We start from the raw sequence: 18,163 nt of genomic DNA on the forward strand, positions 1-18,163 counted from the left end.
CAAGTTGCTCTCCAGAAAGGCTGCACTAGCTTATATTTTCACCAGCATGGACAAGATTCTTAACTATCAGTATTTCTATGAATGGTTGACATTATTCAGCTTTCTAATTTCTGCTGTTCTATAATAACTTGTTTTAATTTGCATTGCTGTAATTACCAGCCACTTTGACTTGTCATCTATTTGTCAGTGTCTTTAGTTTTTTTTCTGTATATTAGATATTCATATTTCTTGCTCATTTGTCTCTTTGGGTTGTTGTGTCTCATTATACATTTGTAAGAGTTTCTTGTTATTGTAAACGTTAATCGCTTGTTGGTTTTGTACTTTGTGAATATCTTCTTCCATTCTGCCAACTTTATATTAACTTTATCCATAGTTTCTTTTATTGACCAGAAATACTTTATTCTGATATAGACAACTTAATTATTTATTTCTTTGTGCTTTTAAAGCTCTGTTTAAACAATCTTTCTGCTCCTCCAGGTCTGTAGCTATTGAATATTTTATTCTACCAACTTTCTAGTTTTATCCTTCACCTTTAGATACTTATTCCTGTTGTTGTCTAGTTTGATATGGAAGGTTAAGTAGGGATTCACCTTGCTCAGACCATTTTACTAAATAATTCATTGTTTTCCCATGAATTTGTGATGCTAGCTTTCTCTTATATAAAAGCTTCCCATATACATGTTTTGTCCCTGAGCTGTTATGTTCCTTTGATCAACATGATTGTTCTTGTGGCAATATCTTAATTTAAAAAAATGTTTATTTATTTTAAGAGAGAGAGAGAGAACACGTGAGCAGGGGACAGGCAGAGAGACAAGAGAGAGAGAGAATACCAAGCAGGCTCCATGTTGCCAGTGCAGAGCCTTACACAGGACCCAGTTCCATGAACTATGAAATCATGACCTGGGCTGAGATCAAGAGTCAGATGCTCAACTGACTGAGCCACCCAGGTATCCCCAATATGTTAATTTTTAAATTATGATTTAAAAGAAGCAATATCTGACAGCTTGGCCCTCTTTCCCCCCCATCTTTTATAATGTTGGCTTCCTTCTATTAAATAATAGAATAAATTCATTTAATTCTTAAAAATCCAACTAGGACCGTGATTGATATTATATCAGATTAATAGAATGATTAGGAAGGATAAATATCTTTGTAATGATAAGCCATCTTACCTAAAAAAATAAAATGTCCATTTAATTTTATATATAATCTTGTATGACCTGTATTAGAGCTTTTGTTTTCTCCATAGTTATTGTGTGTTCTTGGTTATCTAGATATTTTAGAGGGTTTTTTTCCTTTTCTTTCTTTTTTGCTATTGTTATATTTTATAATTGGTTATGGCTGGGGTAACTTAATACTATTGATTTTTTAAGTTGTTATATCCAGTTAAATTTCTGAACTTTCTTATATTTAATTGCTTTTTTGGTGATAATTCTATGGTTTTATTAGATGATAATATTATGTACAAACAGTGACTTTTTTTTCTCTTTCTCCTAAATATTTTTCTTTTCTTCTAGTATCAGTAAGACTTATAGAACTGTATGTCAGTTGTGGTGATGCTGGGTACTGTGTCCTTTTTTAAAGGGTATGCTATCTGTGTTTCTCCATTAAGGGTAGTGTTTACTATAAGGTTTTGACAATGTTCACCAATGTGAGGAAGTTCCCTTCTAGTTTTAGTTTGTTGAGATTGTTGGAAAAAATAATAGGTCCTGAACTTTATTAAAGTCTCTTTGCATCAATAAAGTGATTTATTGTTTTTTCAACTTGCTAATGAGATAATGGTATTGGTGAGTTTCATGAAGCATAGCTATTTTTGCATTTCTGGGATTAACCTCATTTGAGGTGAATGTGAACTTTTTTTTTTTTTTTATGAATTGTTGGACTTAGTTAGCTAGCTGTATGACCTTGGGTAAGCCACATAACCTTCTATGCCTAAATTATTTATCAGTAAAATGGAGATAATAGTCAAAGAGTTGTCTTTGAATTACATATGTTCAGAATTTAGATGAATGCCTAACATGTAATAAGACCTATGTAAAAGTAATATAAGTGTAATAGAAATATAATATAACTGTGAATTGTTTTTGGGCACTATTCAACCTACAAGTTCCAGAAAATTTCACCCCCTTTCTGTATCTCCTGAAACAGCACATCCTGTGGCTCCCCTCCCACTGTTATTGATTCCTTAGAGTGTTTTTACTATGGATCTTAGTATGTTAAACCACCTGAGGCCGTCAGTGCCCAAGAACATTTTTTACTGTGCTCTCTCTCATCTTTGACCTATAATTTGGTTGGATAGAAGATTCTAAGAGGATAGTTCTTTTCCTTTTATTACTTACAAAATATGATTGTGCTGAATTTTTGCATTTAGTGTGTGGTTGAGAAGTCAGATGCCAGTCTGATTCTTTTTCTTTTGTAGGGAGCCATTCTTGCCCTTTGTACTTTTTTTTTTTTAATTTTCCCTTACTATGTTTTTGATATCCTTCATTTTAATAGTAATGCACTAAGGGGGCGCCTGGGTGGCTTAGTCGGTTAAGCGTCCGACTTTGCTTAGGTCATGATCTCGCGGTTCGTGGGTTCGAGCCCCGCGTCGGGCTCTGTGCTGACTGCCAGCTCAGAGCCTGGAGCCTGTTTCAGTCTGTGACTCCCTCTCTCTCTGACCCTCCCCTGCTCACGCTGTCTCTCTCTCTCTCCTAGAAATAAATAAAACATTAAAAAAATTTTTTTTTAATAGTAATGCACTAAGATGTGGATTTGTCCTTCTCTCTTCTGCTTAATAACCTATGAGTTTGTGCCCCTTTTCAGTCTGCAGTCTTTTCTTTCTTGATTTCTGACAATTTTATCCTTTTTGTTTGTCCAAATTTTACTGCTACGTATGTTTTCTCTATTTATAGGAACTCTATTATCTACCTGTTACCATTGTATATATATAGCACACACATATATATACATACGTATATATGTAAATTTTTATTATCCTTTTTTGGTGCCTCTGAGAATGTTTATTTTTTTACAACTCATTAATTCATTCTTCAACTTACTTATCATGGTAATTAACTTAGTGTGTTCTTTATTTTAGCTGTATTTTTCATATCGAATATTTCTATTTGTTTTTTCATCATAATTCTCATTACTGCTCCATGTTACTAATATCTTCTCTATATTCTTATGCTTATTTTGAACTTTTCCCCATATTTCCAATAATTCTGTCTCCAAGAACTTATGTGGTTATTTTTCTTTTTAGCAGTGGTTGCAGTGTTCAAGTATCTGTTTTTGCTTGTTTGTTTTTGTTTTTTTAACTCATGGAATCATATTTCCCTGCATCTAATATGTGTATGGACAGGGCCAGAGACAAGGCCCTCATCCAGAATCATCTGGGTGAACTTAAGGAGAGGGGAGAATAATGATCTCCAGGTACCAAAAAACTACTGATGATATATCTCCCATTTGCTACCATTCCTGCATGCAACTCAAGAGTTTTATCTTTAAATTAATAAATATAATTAATTAATTAAGAGACATTATCCCACGTGAGATAAATCAGACTGAGAAAGACAAATGCTATATTATATCCCTGTGCAATCTAAAAAAGCCACAAAGAGAGTAAGATGGTGGTTGCCAGGGGCTGGAGGGAGACGGGATAGAGAACAGATGTTTAAGGGTACAAACTTGCAACAGATAGAGGTAAATCCTAGAGATCTAATGCACAGTAAAATGAATACAGACAACAATATTGTATTATAACCATCAAATGTGCTAAAAGATTAAATCCTAATTATTTCAACCACTAAAAAGAAATGATAATTATGTGATGTGATGTGATTGAGGTGCTAATTATGGCTACAATAGCAATCTTTACAATAGGTATCAAATTAACATGTACACCTTAAGTTTACACAATGTTGCATGTCAGATATGTTTCAATAAAAATATATTTTAGATCTACAATTTTTAAAAAAATTTTTTTTTATGTTTTTATTTATTTCTAGGAGAGAGAGAGAGAGACAGTGTGAGCAGGGGAGGGTCAGAGAGGGAGGGAGTCACAGACTGAAACAGGCTCCAGGCTCTGAGCTGGCAGTCAGCACAGAGCCCGACACGGGGCTCAAACTCACGAACTGCGAGATCATGACCTAAGCGAAAGTCGGACACTTAACCGACTAAGCCACTCAGGTGCCCCTAGATCTACAATTTTTTTAATAAAGAGGTGCAGCTTTGGAATATATTTGGAAAATCATATATTTTCATGTAGTGTTCACCCTCGCAGAGATTTTGCAGTGCCTTCACCAGGAGGACTTAAACTCATGTTGCTAATTTCTATGGTGAAAGGCTGGGCTATCATCATCCCAAACTATTGTGGAGAGAAAAAAGAGCTGACCTAGAAGTTTTTCTTCTCTTACTGCTGGTTTTAATTCTCATTGGCCATAGGTTGCAGTCAGTCATCAACCTTCTACACCTACTCCAGTTAGAAAAAACTTTGGTTACTCCAGAGTTTTCACAAGTGAGTATATTTTCTGTGTCCTGTGAACTATAGCGCCCTCTTGCTTCTGTGTTCCTCTAGGGTTGGGTTGAAGAACCCAGGAATCCTTACTATTTTGCCATCTGTTCTGGAACTAGGAGACTGTGATTGTACTTTCATTTTGGTAATGTGCTGATTTGACTTAGTAGTCCTGACATGCCCTGGGAGCATTTAGACTCAGAGAGGAACTTTCTGTATTTGGCACATTCTCAATGCTGTGACAAAGGACAGAGTCAAAGCTGATTGCTCTGCTGGGCTTTGACTGGGGGCCTTGTTATTAACTAGCCTCAAATGAAATTTTAAAAGAAAAGGATATTTTTCACATTGGCATTTGAGAAATTGTGCTACAGGAAGCGGTATATACATGTCCTTTCCCTTGACAGAGAACACAAAGTACTGTGGATTGTTCAGGGTTCCCTCAACACATTTCAGCAAAAGAAAAGCTGACATTTTAAATTCATTGCTAATCCTAGACAAGAGCTTACTAAATTTTTCACTCAAATGTATTCACTAAGCTACCGTTAATTATAATATTAGTTACATAACTAGACTCTAAAGTAATCAGTCATTAAATTGAAAACATCCTTCTGAATTTCTTTCATTCTATTATGCTTGGTTTAGACTTGATACATATGCATAAAATGTTGTTCATCATGGCCACTAGCAGTTATCCGTGGAACCAGCACATTATTTCAGAGGGTATTAGACCTTGAGTTGTGGTGTATATGGAAGTGTAAAGCAAGAGATATAATAAGGTTGTATTTCACTCTGGCCTCATCTCTCTCAAGTATAGATATTAGAGTTTTTTCTTTTATTCATCACCATTCTTTTTGATGATAAGGGCCCCATTTCCTATTTTTGGTGGTCTTTTATTCTTTTGGGTCATTGCAAAGAAGAACGTGTCCACCTGAGACAATTAGGTTTAGCAAAGTCTTAGTTGTAGAGAGACATTACTTCTGCCTACGTATTCCATGGACGACATGCCTGAAATTAATAAGTGGCTACTGTCATCTGTGAACACTCTTACCAGATGACAAGGAGAACAGCTAACATGGTTCCTCAACAAAGATGACATTAAAATATTTTCTTAAACTTAGTAATTTAATATCACAGCAATGTTTATTGAGCATCCACTATGTGCCAGGAGCTTTTCTAGACTTAAGGAGATACTACAGTGAGCAAGTTAAATCAAGTTCTCTCATTGTTAACAAGAAGATGAAAAGCAAACAAAGTATGATATAGTAGTACATTGTGTAAGCATGCTGAGTAAGATGATAGAGTGACTGGGAAACTACTTTAGCTTGGGTGGGAAAGGAAAGCCTTATTGTAAAATGACATCTGAGCTGATGCCAGAATGATATGCAAAGATTTGAAGACACAGCATCCCAGGTAGAAAGAAGAGCAAGTGCAAAGCCCCAGAGGCATATGTTTTCATACAGGGAACTAGGATCAGTGTGGATTGAACTAGGTAATGGAGGGAGAGGTGGTATGAAATAAGATTGGAGAGGTAGGTAGGAGCCAGTTCATTCTGGGCCTAGCACCCTCACAAAAGAGCTTGGGTAATGAGAAGCATAGTCAATCCAATAGCAATCCTGTCATCTGTACCTTTAAAATACATTAAAATATGACTACTTTCTTATCATACCAACATTTTCACTTCTTTTAATCAGGAGAATAACTGGATCAAGTGAAATAAAGTAAAGCAAACTTTAAACACTCTCTGCAGAATGTATTGTGGAGAGGCAAGTGTAGAATTAGGGATATCAGTTAGGAGGTTATTTTATGGTGGGAGATAATATTGGCTTTGGCTAAGTCAGCAGTGATGGAGGCAGTAAAATATACACATTGGTATATATATTTTGAAGGAGTAGTTGACAGGACTGCTGTTGGATTGGATATGGGAAATGAGTAAAAGAAAGGAATAAAAGACAGCTTCTAGGTTTTGAAATGAATATCTAGGTGAATGGTGGAACAATTTATTAAAGTGGGAAAGACTGGAGGAAGGACAGGTTAGGGGGTGGAGAGAGCAAGAGCTTTGTTCTGAGATACATATTAAACATTCTAGTAGTGTTGTCAAGAAATATGTTGGGTAAATAAATCTGGGATCAATTGAGTTGAGAGCACATATATGGTTTTTAAAGCTGTCTGAATAAATGATATAACCTAGGAGAGACTGTAGATAGATTGGAGAAGACAGCCCAGGGACCAAACCTTGGGGAACTCCAATATTTAGAAGTTGAGCAGAAGAGAATCTTGCAAAAAAATTGAGAAGGAACCTGCAATGAGGTAAGAGAAACCAGAAGTATTCTATGATTCAGACCGTAAGGGAGGAAAATGCTTTAAGAATAAGAGAATGGTCAGTTATGCCAAACATACCTGAGAATTCATATGAATGAAGACCCAGAAGTAACCATTGGATGTGGTAAGATGGAGAATATGTCTGACCTTGATAAGAGTAAGTAGAAGAAAGAATGAAACATGAGGAAGAGGTGTTAGCAATTAGAGAAATCTCATGAGGAATTTGCTATAAAGGAGACATAAATTTAGGTGAAAGTGGTGTGTGTGTGTGCGTGCACGTGCGTGCATGCACGCACGTGTGATTTCCTTTTAAAGGAACAGAATACCAGAGCATCTTTGGCAATGATACAAGAAAAGGAAAGCTATACAATTGTTGTATGCTTGTACAAGCCATAGTGCTATTGCTCCAAAGGTGTTCATCACTGTGGTTAAAGAGTGAAGCTGAGGCTACTTAAAATAAAGGTGGAAAAATATGGATGAGGTCAGATATATCCCATATGAACATCCACTGTAGGAGTCACTGAGGTATGTGCTACTCCCCCATGCTGAAGCATAGGAACTCCCTGAAAGTAGCATGAACCCTAAACAAAAGTATGAAGAAAGTAAGTGAAGATTCCTTTAATCTCTCCATTCTCCCATGAGACCACATGTCCTGGATCCCAGAATTTTTACAATTCCTTTTATTCTCCTGCTCCTTGACCTCAAAGCACTAATATTCTGTTTGGGGTGACAAACACTAAACAATAAACACTTAAAAATATAATTAGGAATTGTCTCAAGCAAAAGGAGTAGTAAAGAGTGCTATCAGAGAGGGAGGGAGGCAAACCATAAGACACTCTTAAATACCGAGAACAAACAGGGCTGATGGGATGGGGGGGGCGGGGAAAATGAGTGATAGACATTGAGGAGAGAACTTGTTGGGATGATCACTGGGTGTGGTATGTAAGTGATGAATCATGGGAATCTACCCCCCAAACCAAGAGCACAGGGTATACACTGTATCTTAGCCAACTTGGCAGTACATTATATTTTTTTAAAAAGAATGCTATCAGAAAGAATCATGGAGCTTTAGAGGAAAGCTTTAGTGTAAAGTGGTATTTATATGAGCATATAAAAGTAGGGCTTGGATAGGCAAAGAATGGGAGGAAGAAAATTCTAGAAGCATAGTTTGCCTCAGGCAGACTGAGTGAGGGGAGAGTGATGGGAAAGGCAAAGTTGGAAAGGTGGATAAGACCCAGGACTTGATTAGAAGTTGTGCTGTTATTCTAAGTGCAGTGGGGAAACTATTGAAAAGTGTTAGGATGGTGGTAGTGTTTTAATAGCATCAGATTCACATCTTACAAAAGTTACTCTGGTTGCTGTGTGGAAAAAAGGATGAGAGAGTGGGAGACGAGAGTGAAGGAGGTGAGAGACCACTTAGAAGGCCCCTGAAATAGAGCCAGAGAGAGTCATGAGTTGGACCAGGTGCTAGCGTAGAGACCGAGAGAACTGGACACTTTCAGGACATATTTAAGAGCAGAGTTTTAAACCTTAAGCCTATTGACATTTGTTACAGGCTTTCCAGTTCATTATAAGAATATGTAGCAGCATCCCTGGCCTCTCCTTCTGCTGGTAGCATTCCCTGATCTCCCCATTATTAAAAACAAAAATGTCTTCAGACGGGCAGGTAGTCCTTATTAAGTATCCCTTGGAGACAAAATCTCCCCTAACTGATAACCACTATCGTAGAGAGACAATTCATAGGAATGAACAATGGATTAGATGTGGGTGGGAAATATCATGAATGACATTGGTTTCAACAGGCAAATACATGGGTGTTGATTTATGGAAATGCAGTGATTTGAGGAGGAGAATATTTGGGAATATGCGTATAAATATTGGGAGTTCATCTTAGATATGGGAAATCTAGATGCCTGGAAGACTCCAAGAGAAGTCAAGGAGATACTTGCTTATATGAATGAAGGTATAGAATCATGGGATTGGACATGATCACTGATGGGGAGAGTAGAAATGAGAACCAAAGAGGCCTAGGGACTGAACAAAGAGTAACTCTAGTAGTCACAAAAATTTTATATAAAGGAAAAATAAAACCCAGCATGTTTCAATAAGTATGTAGTAAGTGATACTGAATGAGGTGGCAAGTTCCAGTTATGTGAGGATTGACAACTGTCCATTGGAATTGGCAAGAAAGGAGGTAACTCTAGGGGCCAAAGTCATAATGGGGTGGCTTGAAATGAGAATAGAAATTGGACCACATGTGCAGACAACTATTTCAAGACTTTTTTCAAGCAAGGAAAAAGAAGCAACTAGAAGAAGGTGTGAAATCAAGGGAACGTTTTTTAAAAAAAGGCAGATAGTAACATATGACTAAATGCTGCTGGAAAATCCATTAAAGAAGGAGAGAGGTTGAAGGTAATGAGAGAGAGGTAATAACAGATTCACAAAAGTACTCTGGTATGTAGGACACTATTGGCTTTTACCAAAGAGAAAGTTACTTTCTTCACTGTAACAGAATGATAATATTAGTAATGATGATGATGCTAATAATGGTGGTAGCTGATATTTATTGAAGGCTTATTGTGTGTGCCAGGCCTGTCACATGGTCTGAGATTAAATAGGTTTAATCTTCCCAGCAAACTTGTGAAGTGAATCGTGCTACCATATCCTCCGGAAAATGAGAAAACAGGACTAAACAGATTAACTAACATGATCAAGTGGCAGAGCTTAGAATGTACCAGATCTCAGTCTAGAACTCATGTTAAATCACCTTATGCCAGAGCCTAAGCTCTTTAACAGAAGCAGAAGAAAAAATCATGCCAATTAACTTCCAAAAGAATTGTTAAAATCCATGAGCTCTTGGCCGTTACCATGAAGTTTTAGGATGAGCTGGACTTGAATCACAGTTACCTCTCACAATGATATACTCCATGTTTCCGTGTACTTAACCATATTCTGGGGTGGTGGCTGGTTTGGTCTCATATCTTATATTTATTTATTTATTAAATAAATCTCGTAAGCCAACGGGAATGGTCTGGGCTCAGGACAGACTGGTCTTGGATTGGAAAATGCTACAAGGTTCTTGAATTGGCTCCTCTCCTCAAATATCCTTTTCTGGATCAGAAGCAAATGTGGATCTTGCTTTGTGCTAGGGCCTGTTTGTGAGACCAGCTATGAACTCTTGTTATATAGCCTTTCAGAGGTTAGTCACGGTGCCCCTGAAATTGGTTGGTGATGGGCATAGAAAAAAATACCATTGGCTTGACTGACCCTGGGTCTTTACTCCTTATTCCTTACTCCTAAATTCTGGTGACTGTTTATTTTGTATTTACAAGCACAGGATCCCTGATATTTGACCATGGTATCAATCAGGGACTGATCTATCTTGACTTTTGGTTTTCCTTCCAAGCTTTCTACAAATGACCCTTGTGTGTGTGTGTGTGTGTGTGTGTGTGTGTGTGTGCACGTATGTGTGTGTGTGTGTCTGTATCTGTGTGTCTGTGTAAATGTATGTGGTTGTATTTTAAGGATATCTTCTACAGTTCTTTTTTTAATGTTTTTATTTATTTTTGAGAAGGGGAGGGGCAGAGAGAGAGGAGGACAGAGGATCCAAAGCAGCCCCAACACAGGGCTCGAGCTCTTGAACCACAAGATCATGACCTGTGCCGAAGTTGGATGCTCAACCGACTGAACCACCCAGGCACCCCAAGGATATTTTCTAACATCTAAAGCCTGTTATGACAAAATATAACCTTTGGCCATTTTCTGAAGACAAGTGAAAAAAAGCAGTTCAAATTTTTATCTAGACAGGTATATTTATAGCAGTGCCTTTTTTTTTTATTTTACAATGTTCCTTGGATAATTTGCTTCCTTTTTTAGTTTTCAGAGTGATGACACACAAATAAATTAGTGTTTCCACCTCTACTGCCATTTTTGGCAAGAATAAACGTTCTCATGTCAAGGTAACTAAAAAGGAAGGCAGGGACCCAGACACAGTAGACAAAATAGGAGCCTTACTGAGCAATTTATGTGCCAACACTTCTCTTTAAATGTTAACAGCAACAAGAAAGAAAAAGAAAACATTGCTGCACGGTGAATGTGAAATGTGTGGCTCTTATGTTTAGTGTGTAGAAGTACTTGAGCCACTAATATCTTTCCAACCTGGAAAAGTTCTGAAAGACCCCAGCTTTTGACATATCCCTTCCTCCACAAATGTGTAAAATGTAGTCATGTTCTTCCAGAGGTTAGACCTTTCCTTTGTTTTCAGCTCCCTAGAATCCACTCTAGTTACTAGATCAGAAGAAATAACAAGCAAAATGAGAGAAGTACAGTGATACCCTGGTTTGTGAGCATAATCTGTTCTGGAAACAGGCTTGTAATCCAAAGCACTTGTATATAAAAAGAATTTCAAGCACCCTTGGCTCAGTTGTGATCATGTGACATTTGGCATCATGTACTACTCATATTGTAAGACATCGCTTGTTTATCAGGTTAAAGTTTATTAGAAATGTTTGTTCATCTTGTGGAACATTCATTGAACAAGTTACTCACAATCTAAGGTTTTACTATATTTGAAGCCTATGGGGTAGGTGGAAATTGGGGATTTTCTCAAGTCGTGTGAGCTGAAAGTCTTCTATATATAAATGTATATTTATATATGTATATAGACACACAGCCCTGAGACTTTGCAGTCATGTTTCTAGATTGTTCTTTCAGTATTGGAGGAAAATGATCCAATCAGAGGGTTTTGTTTTCAGAAGTAGTCACAGGGTCCAGGTAACAGAGTGGCTTGTACCCCGAGTGGCAGTTTGTGAGTATTGCAGCTACAACCCCCATCTGCACATCGCCCTGCAGGGCATGCCAGCTTCCTGTCTCAGAAGAAAGCATTGTCCTTTGGGCATTAATTGAAACCTTGAGACACACGAAAGGAAATGTAGGAGTTTAGAAAACTCAGCTCTGCTACGGCCAATGTTTGGAGGTACCCAGGGGTCAATGCATGAAGCAACGTAGCGAATAAAAGGCTGACCTTCCTTTCATTTTGAACTGGGGCCTTACATCGCCCCAAGCATTTTACTGTCCAGGAAACCAGATTTGAATCAATAACTGGGAGCGGAGCCAGTTCAATCATGCAGCTCTCTGAGGCCCAGCTGAGTGACTGACAGTAATATGTTTTTGAATGATTTAAGGAAACCCAGAGGACTGTTGACCAGCAGGACATCCCAACATTATTAGCTTCCTTCTGATATGTCAGGGCTGCTAGTGAATTTTAGTTTTCCCAAAGGTTCTTTCTGACCTTGGAGGCAGCACTGAATGAGCTTCCAGACTCTCAGATTTGCACTGAGTTCAACTGATATTTCTTTCTAAGAGTTTAAAGGTTCATAAATTACCACAGGCTTTTGGTCCTGGAGCAGTCAGGGCCCTTGGCTGAGATAAATGTGTTCAGTAAATGTGTGTCTTGATGGACTGGACTTTTGTAACTAGTCCTCTAGTTTTGGGAGAAATAAAAGGAAGTATTATAAACATAAGAGATGAAATATGCTTTATAAAATCAAAATATTTATAAAAAAGGAAAACATTCTAATAATTTGGTGTCAAGCTGGGACTTCTGGTTTAAAAAAAATCTTAAATGTTATGGTGCTTTTACAGTGTTTTTGTACTTTGGCAGGTTTTCTCTGATCCTCAATGTATAATACCATGCAATTTAATTTCTATTTACTTAGTGATAACATTTGGTTGAAGTCACAACCTGGAATTCTTGACTCAGGAGTTTCATTAATCTCAATGTTCCAGTCCCTAACTCTTATCTGTATAAGTAACTATTGCTACAAATATAGCAATATTCAAAGTTTTATTGCATTAAGAAAATGACAAAGTAGTTGGAAGAGAATGTTGATGTTGATTCTAAACAAGTTATCTAAATTCTTAGTCACGTTGAGGAAAGAACGTCAATTGACACTCAGTGTTAAAATCCTATTTCCTTACAACAAGCTAGGTGACCTTGGACAAAATTTTTTGAACTACTTTGATTCTCACCTTCAATATTGGTACAGTGGGGGAACATATTTACCTTCTATAGTATCACTTATTCACTTCACAAATATTTATTGAGTAGCTACTGTGTGCTCAGTACTATTCTAAATATTGGAATACAGTGTTGAATAAGACACACAAAGTCCCTATCCTCATGAAGCTTGCCTTCTAGTTGGGGAAGGCAGACAGTAAATAATTAAATAAATAAACCAGTTCTGATAGTCTTAAGTGTTACGTAGGGTATAACAGTAAGAATGCCTTAGCAGATAGAGGCAGCCCTCCATCAGATTGAGTGATCAGGGCAGGCTTCCCTGAGGACATGACATTGAGGCTGATCTGAATGATAAAATAACACTAGCGTTGTGAGGGATGAGGGCAAGAGTGTTCTATGCTGGAGAGCAGTAGATGGAAAGGCCCTGAAGTAGGACAGAGCTTGGAGTGTTTTAAAAACAAAAGACTGGGGGGCATCTGGGTGGCTCAGTCAGTTAAGTGTCTGACTTCGGCTCAGGTCATGATCTCATGGTTTGTGGGTTCAAGCCCTGCTTTGGGCTCTGTGCTGACAGCTAGCTTAGAGCCTGGAGCCTGTTTCGGATTCTGTATCTCCGAGAGAAAGATAAAGAGAGAGAGCATGAGCAGGGGAGGGTCAGAGAGAGAGGGAGACACAGAATCTGAAGCAGGCTCCAGGCTCTGAGCTAGCTGTCAGCACAGAGCCCAACACGGGGCTCAAACCCACGAACCATGAGATCATGACCTGAGCCGAAGTCGGACGCTTAACCGACTGAGCCACACAGGCACCCCCATAGTAAGGATTTAGATATTTTCTAAGTGCTGTGGAAATTACTGGAGACTTTTAAGGGTTGTGATTACATGGTATGATTTGTATTTTTAAAAGCTAACTGCTATGTAGAGAATGGACTATGGCACAGATGTTAAAAATGGTAGCAGGAGGAACAGTTAGGAAACTACAGCTGTATTCTAGGTAAGGTGATGGTGGCTGGGACTAGTGAAGAAGTAGCAATGGAAATGGAGATAAAATGATGTATTTGGGATCTATTTTGAGGGTAGAAATGATAAAACTTCTGATTGGTTGAATGTGAAGAGCTCAAGGGAGAAATCTGGGATAGTTCCTAGGTTTTTGGTTTGACAAGAAGAATCAATCAAGTAAGGAAAGACTTTAGAAGAAACTAGTTTGAGCAAAGAAACTAAGAGTTCTGTTTTGGATATGTTAAGTTGAGTTGTATGTTGGGATACAAGTAGAGATATCAAATATGTATCTAAAAATAAGTTGAAGAGACAAGCTCGATCTTAGGGCAGAGGTTTGGGCTGGAGACATAAGTTTGGAAATCATTAGCTTTGCTGATAGTTAAAGGCATAGGCCTGTAGGAGATGACTCAAGGAGAAAGAATGAACACAGAATGGAAATGGTCGAGTATGAGCCCTGGGGTACTCCATCATTTAGATGCCAATATTGACAAGAAGGAATCAGCTGAAGATTTGGAAAAGGAGTAACAAGCAGAGGGAAAACACAAGAAAATTTTGATATGTTCAGGGAAGGGTTAATTGTGTTTGTTGCTATTGAGCAGTAAATATGAGGACAAGTGACTCAAGATAAGAATGCTTCATGGGAGCAATGGAGATAAGGCCCGACTGGAGTGGACTCTTATGGGAATTGTAATCTACACAAAGCAAGTGTCTGGTATACAGTATGTGTTTAATATACAGTGGAAATTACTGAGAAAGTATTTGGTGTTAGATTTTACAGATTGCCTATAGCAGTCATTCTCCTTGCTTCCTTCCCCCATCCCCTAATTCCTTTCCTTGGATGATCCCTCCCCACAATTTTTAAAAGTTTTCCACTCTCCCATATCCCTAGGATGAGCCACTATTAGTCCAGGTCATTCTTGGTGATGTCACTGCCCTTGCCAGTGACTAGCCCTGGCCATAGACATTGTGGCCCAGCCCTGCCTTGTGGGATATGAAGAGCAGCCTAGTGAGAGCTTCTGACAAAGATTTTCTTTACTAATAAACAGATACTCATGGGAAGAAATGCACCTCTCCTTTGTATAATATTATTACATCTGTTTGGAATATCTGGAATTGCTGCTGCCATCTGCATAGGGCCTGGTAGAGGAACTCTCAGGGATACGCTATGGATGAGTGGAAACATGAAAACCCATCTTTGTAGACCTAGATCTCAGTCTCATGGTGGTACAAAGCAGTCTTTAAATAAGTGTTTCTCTGGATATTAATTCCACAAAGTTCTCTGTATGATGCTGATACTACTTACAAATTACCTAATGCTAGATACTGTTCTAAGCTTTACTTATTTTTTTGCAGCTGAGTAAGCTGAGACCAAATGACGTGAAGTGATTGATCTAGGGGCTAGTAGGATGTAGAGTGAGAATCCCAACCCAGGTACTGTAGTTATCATGTGAATGCTGCATCTCTATAGGTCATACTAAACAGGGCATATGCAAATAAAGATGTGTTTATTAGGTATCTGTATTTATTTCTTTTTATTTTTTTTTAAATTTAAAGTTTAATGGACATTAAGGCTTTTCCCATAATTTGGCTATTGTTAAAAGCACTGGTATAAACATTGGGGTACACATGCCCCTATGAATCAGCACTCCTGTATCCTTTGGATAAATTCCTAGTAGTACTATTTGCTGGATCATAGAGTAGTTCTATTTTTAATTTTTTAAGGAAGTTCCACATTGTTTTCCAGAAAGGAAAGGGAAAAAATAGTTACAAACAGAGAGGGAGAGAGGCAAACCATAAGAGACTCTTAAGTACAGAGAACAAACTGAGGGTTGTTGGAGGGTGGGGAGCAGGGGAGAGGGGAAAAAAGGGTGATGGGTATTGAGGATGTGATGACTCATGGGAATCTACCTCCAAAACCAAGAGCACACTATATACACTGTATGTTAGCCAACTTGACAATAAATTATATTTAAAAAATGTAAATTCAAATTAGTTAACATATACTGTAGTATTGCTTCAGGAATAGAATTTAGTGGTTATCACTTACATATAACCACACCCAGTGCTCATCCCAACAAGCGCCCTCCTTAATGCCCTTCTCCCATTTAGCCCATCCCCTCACCTGCCTCCCCTGTAGCAATCCTCATTTGGAATTTAAGAAACACAACAGATGAATATAGGGGAAGGGAAGGAAAAATAAGTTAAAACAGAGAGGTAGGCAAAACCAAAATGCAGAGAAATACAGAGAACAAACTGAGATATCTGCATTTATAATGATGGGTTGTTTTCAGATTATTTCCTAATAGTGCCAACTGATTTGAGACTGAGTTTCTCCCTTTGTCCACTCATGGGCCTGGGAATGCCAAGGAAGTGTGTGTTAGCCATCTTTGGTCAGGATACATACTGGCAGTACCAGAATCCAGTTTCCAAAGATTAACATGGCACAAATGAACACCCAAGTTGTATACATGGCTAATTTTAAAATACATATGAAGTAAGAATAACCGCTATTGATATAGAGCTTACTCTCTTCTCATGTGCAGTGCTTAAAGTATATTGTCTTACCAAATCTTCACTGAATCCTGATCTATTGTGTAAATTTTATGATTGAGGAAAGTAAACCAGGAAGAGTTTAAGTATTTTGCTCCAAGCTATTGAATTTTAATCCAGGCTTGTCTCATTCCAGAGACCACATATTTAACTATCAAATGAATGCATTAAATTTCAACTAAAATTATGGCATAAACCTGGAGGCTATCTAGCACACTGAAGTGGCAGATTGTCTGTGAAAGGGTTTGTACATAGAGAAAAGCCTTGGAGGAAGTATGTAATATCGCCAATAGTGTTGAGAATTACATTTAATTTTTGTTCTTTTTAATGTTTCACTGTTATTAAAAGAAAAACTTCTTAGTGTTATTTTTAAAAAATCAGGTTTTTTGGTCTACAGATCTGGTGACCAGATGCTGGGCAGAGATGGATTTCTCAAGGTCATGTAGGATCACTTTGCCACCAACCACCTCCTTTCTTTTCCATTCTAGCTTCAGTTGCCGTCACCTCTAGGTGATGAAATATCCACTACTCTCTCCTTTTCTTTTTGCTCACAAAACCTGTGCAGGTTTTTCTTTTTTCTTTTTCTTTCTTTTTTTTGCAAATCACAAATGTCTTCCCTCTATATCTCGGTGGGCAATACTGAGTAAACAGATTGTTCATGTCTTTGCCTCTCTGCTCCTAAAACATTCTAAAGACAAACAGAAACCAATTGCCTAGCTATTTATTTTTTGTTGCATTCATTGGTACATTAAATAAGTGAAAGCAGTATTTTCTTTTTTTCATCATCTGTAGATTAGTAGGCATGTGTCTTGAGTTGAGTTCCTTTTCTATTAACTCTAGCTAATGTCACATATTTAATTACAGAACATTGGGTGATTACTTGGTAAATAACCCCAATCACCTCTTAGATTTCTACTGCATCAGTATTTGTATAGCAAATGGAACCTTGATAAGACCCAGGTTGATTGAAAAATGGATTTCCTGTACATGGCACCAGTATTTTTTTTCCTGGCAGCCCAGTTATATTTTGCAGGTTTGTATTGCCTTTCAGAATTTGCATTCTGCCACCTTCATATAAAACTTTGAAAGATATTTACGGAATGCTGTTAATGATATTGTAGAACACAGGTGGCCAGGTTGGAATTGAAATATATCTGCAAAAGATCGGAGAGAATTTTTGTAACTTAACTATTCCAGACAGGAAATGGCAGATCTTATTGTGATAAGAGCTGAAATACTATCAAATGCAAGTAATTGTGTTATAAGAAGACATTAAAATTCCATGATATGTCCTGAAATCTGAGTTAAAGGAGTGGCTATTTAATGAATGACACTGTCCATCTCTGCCATCTGTCTTTAAAACTTAACTGTATTTTATTAAAATCTACTGTTTTATTAAAATCTTAAACACACACACACACACATTTATTTAGAGTGAGAAGGAGAGAAAGAGAGTATGAGTGGGGAGAGGGACAGAGAGGAGAGAAAGAGAGAGAGAGAGAGAGAGAATCTGAAGCAGGCTCTACACTCAGTGTGGAGCCCAACGCAGGGCTCTGTCCCAAGAACCTGGGATCATGACCTGAGCTGAAATCAAGAGTCAGATGCTCAACTGACTGAGCCACCCAGGTGCCCTGGGTCTTCTTGTTAAATTTATATTAAGTACATTTGTGTGATTTTCTTCTCTTCATCAGACTGTTGCCAGTCCAGTTAGAGAGACCCAGCTGGAGAAACTAGGAGGGGAATAGGAAAAAGGTATTTTTCCTCTCTTTCCTCTCTTACATAGGAAGG

The sequence above is a fragment of the Hyaena hyaena genome, unplaced genomic scaffold (genome assembly GCF_003009895.1).
Source record: "Hyaena hyaena isolate Hyena2069 unplaced genomic scaffold, ASM300989v1 scaffold_24, whole genome shotgun sequence".
Lineage (NCBI taxonomy): Eukaryota > Metazoa > Chordata > Mammalia > Carnivora > Hyaenidae > Hyaena > Hyaena hyaena.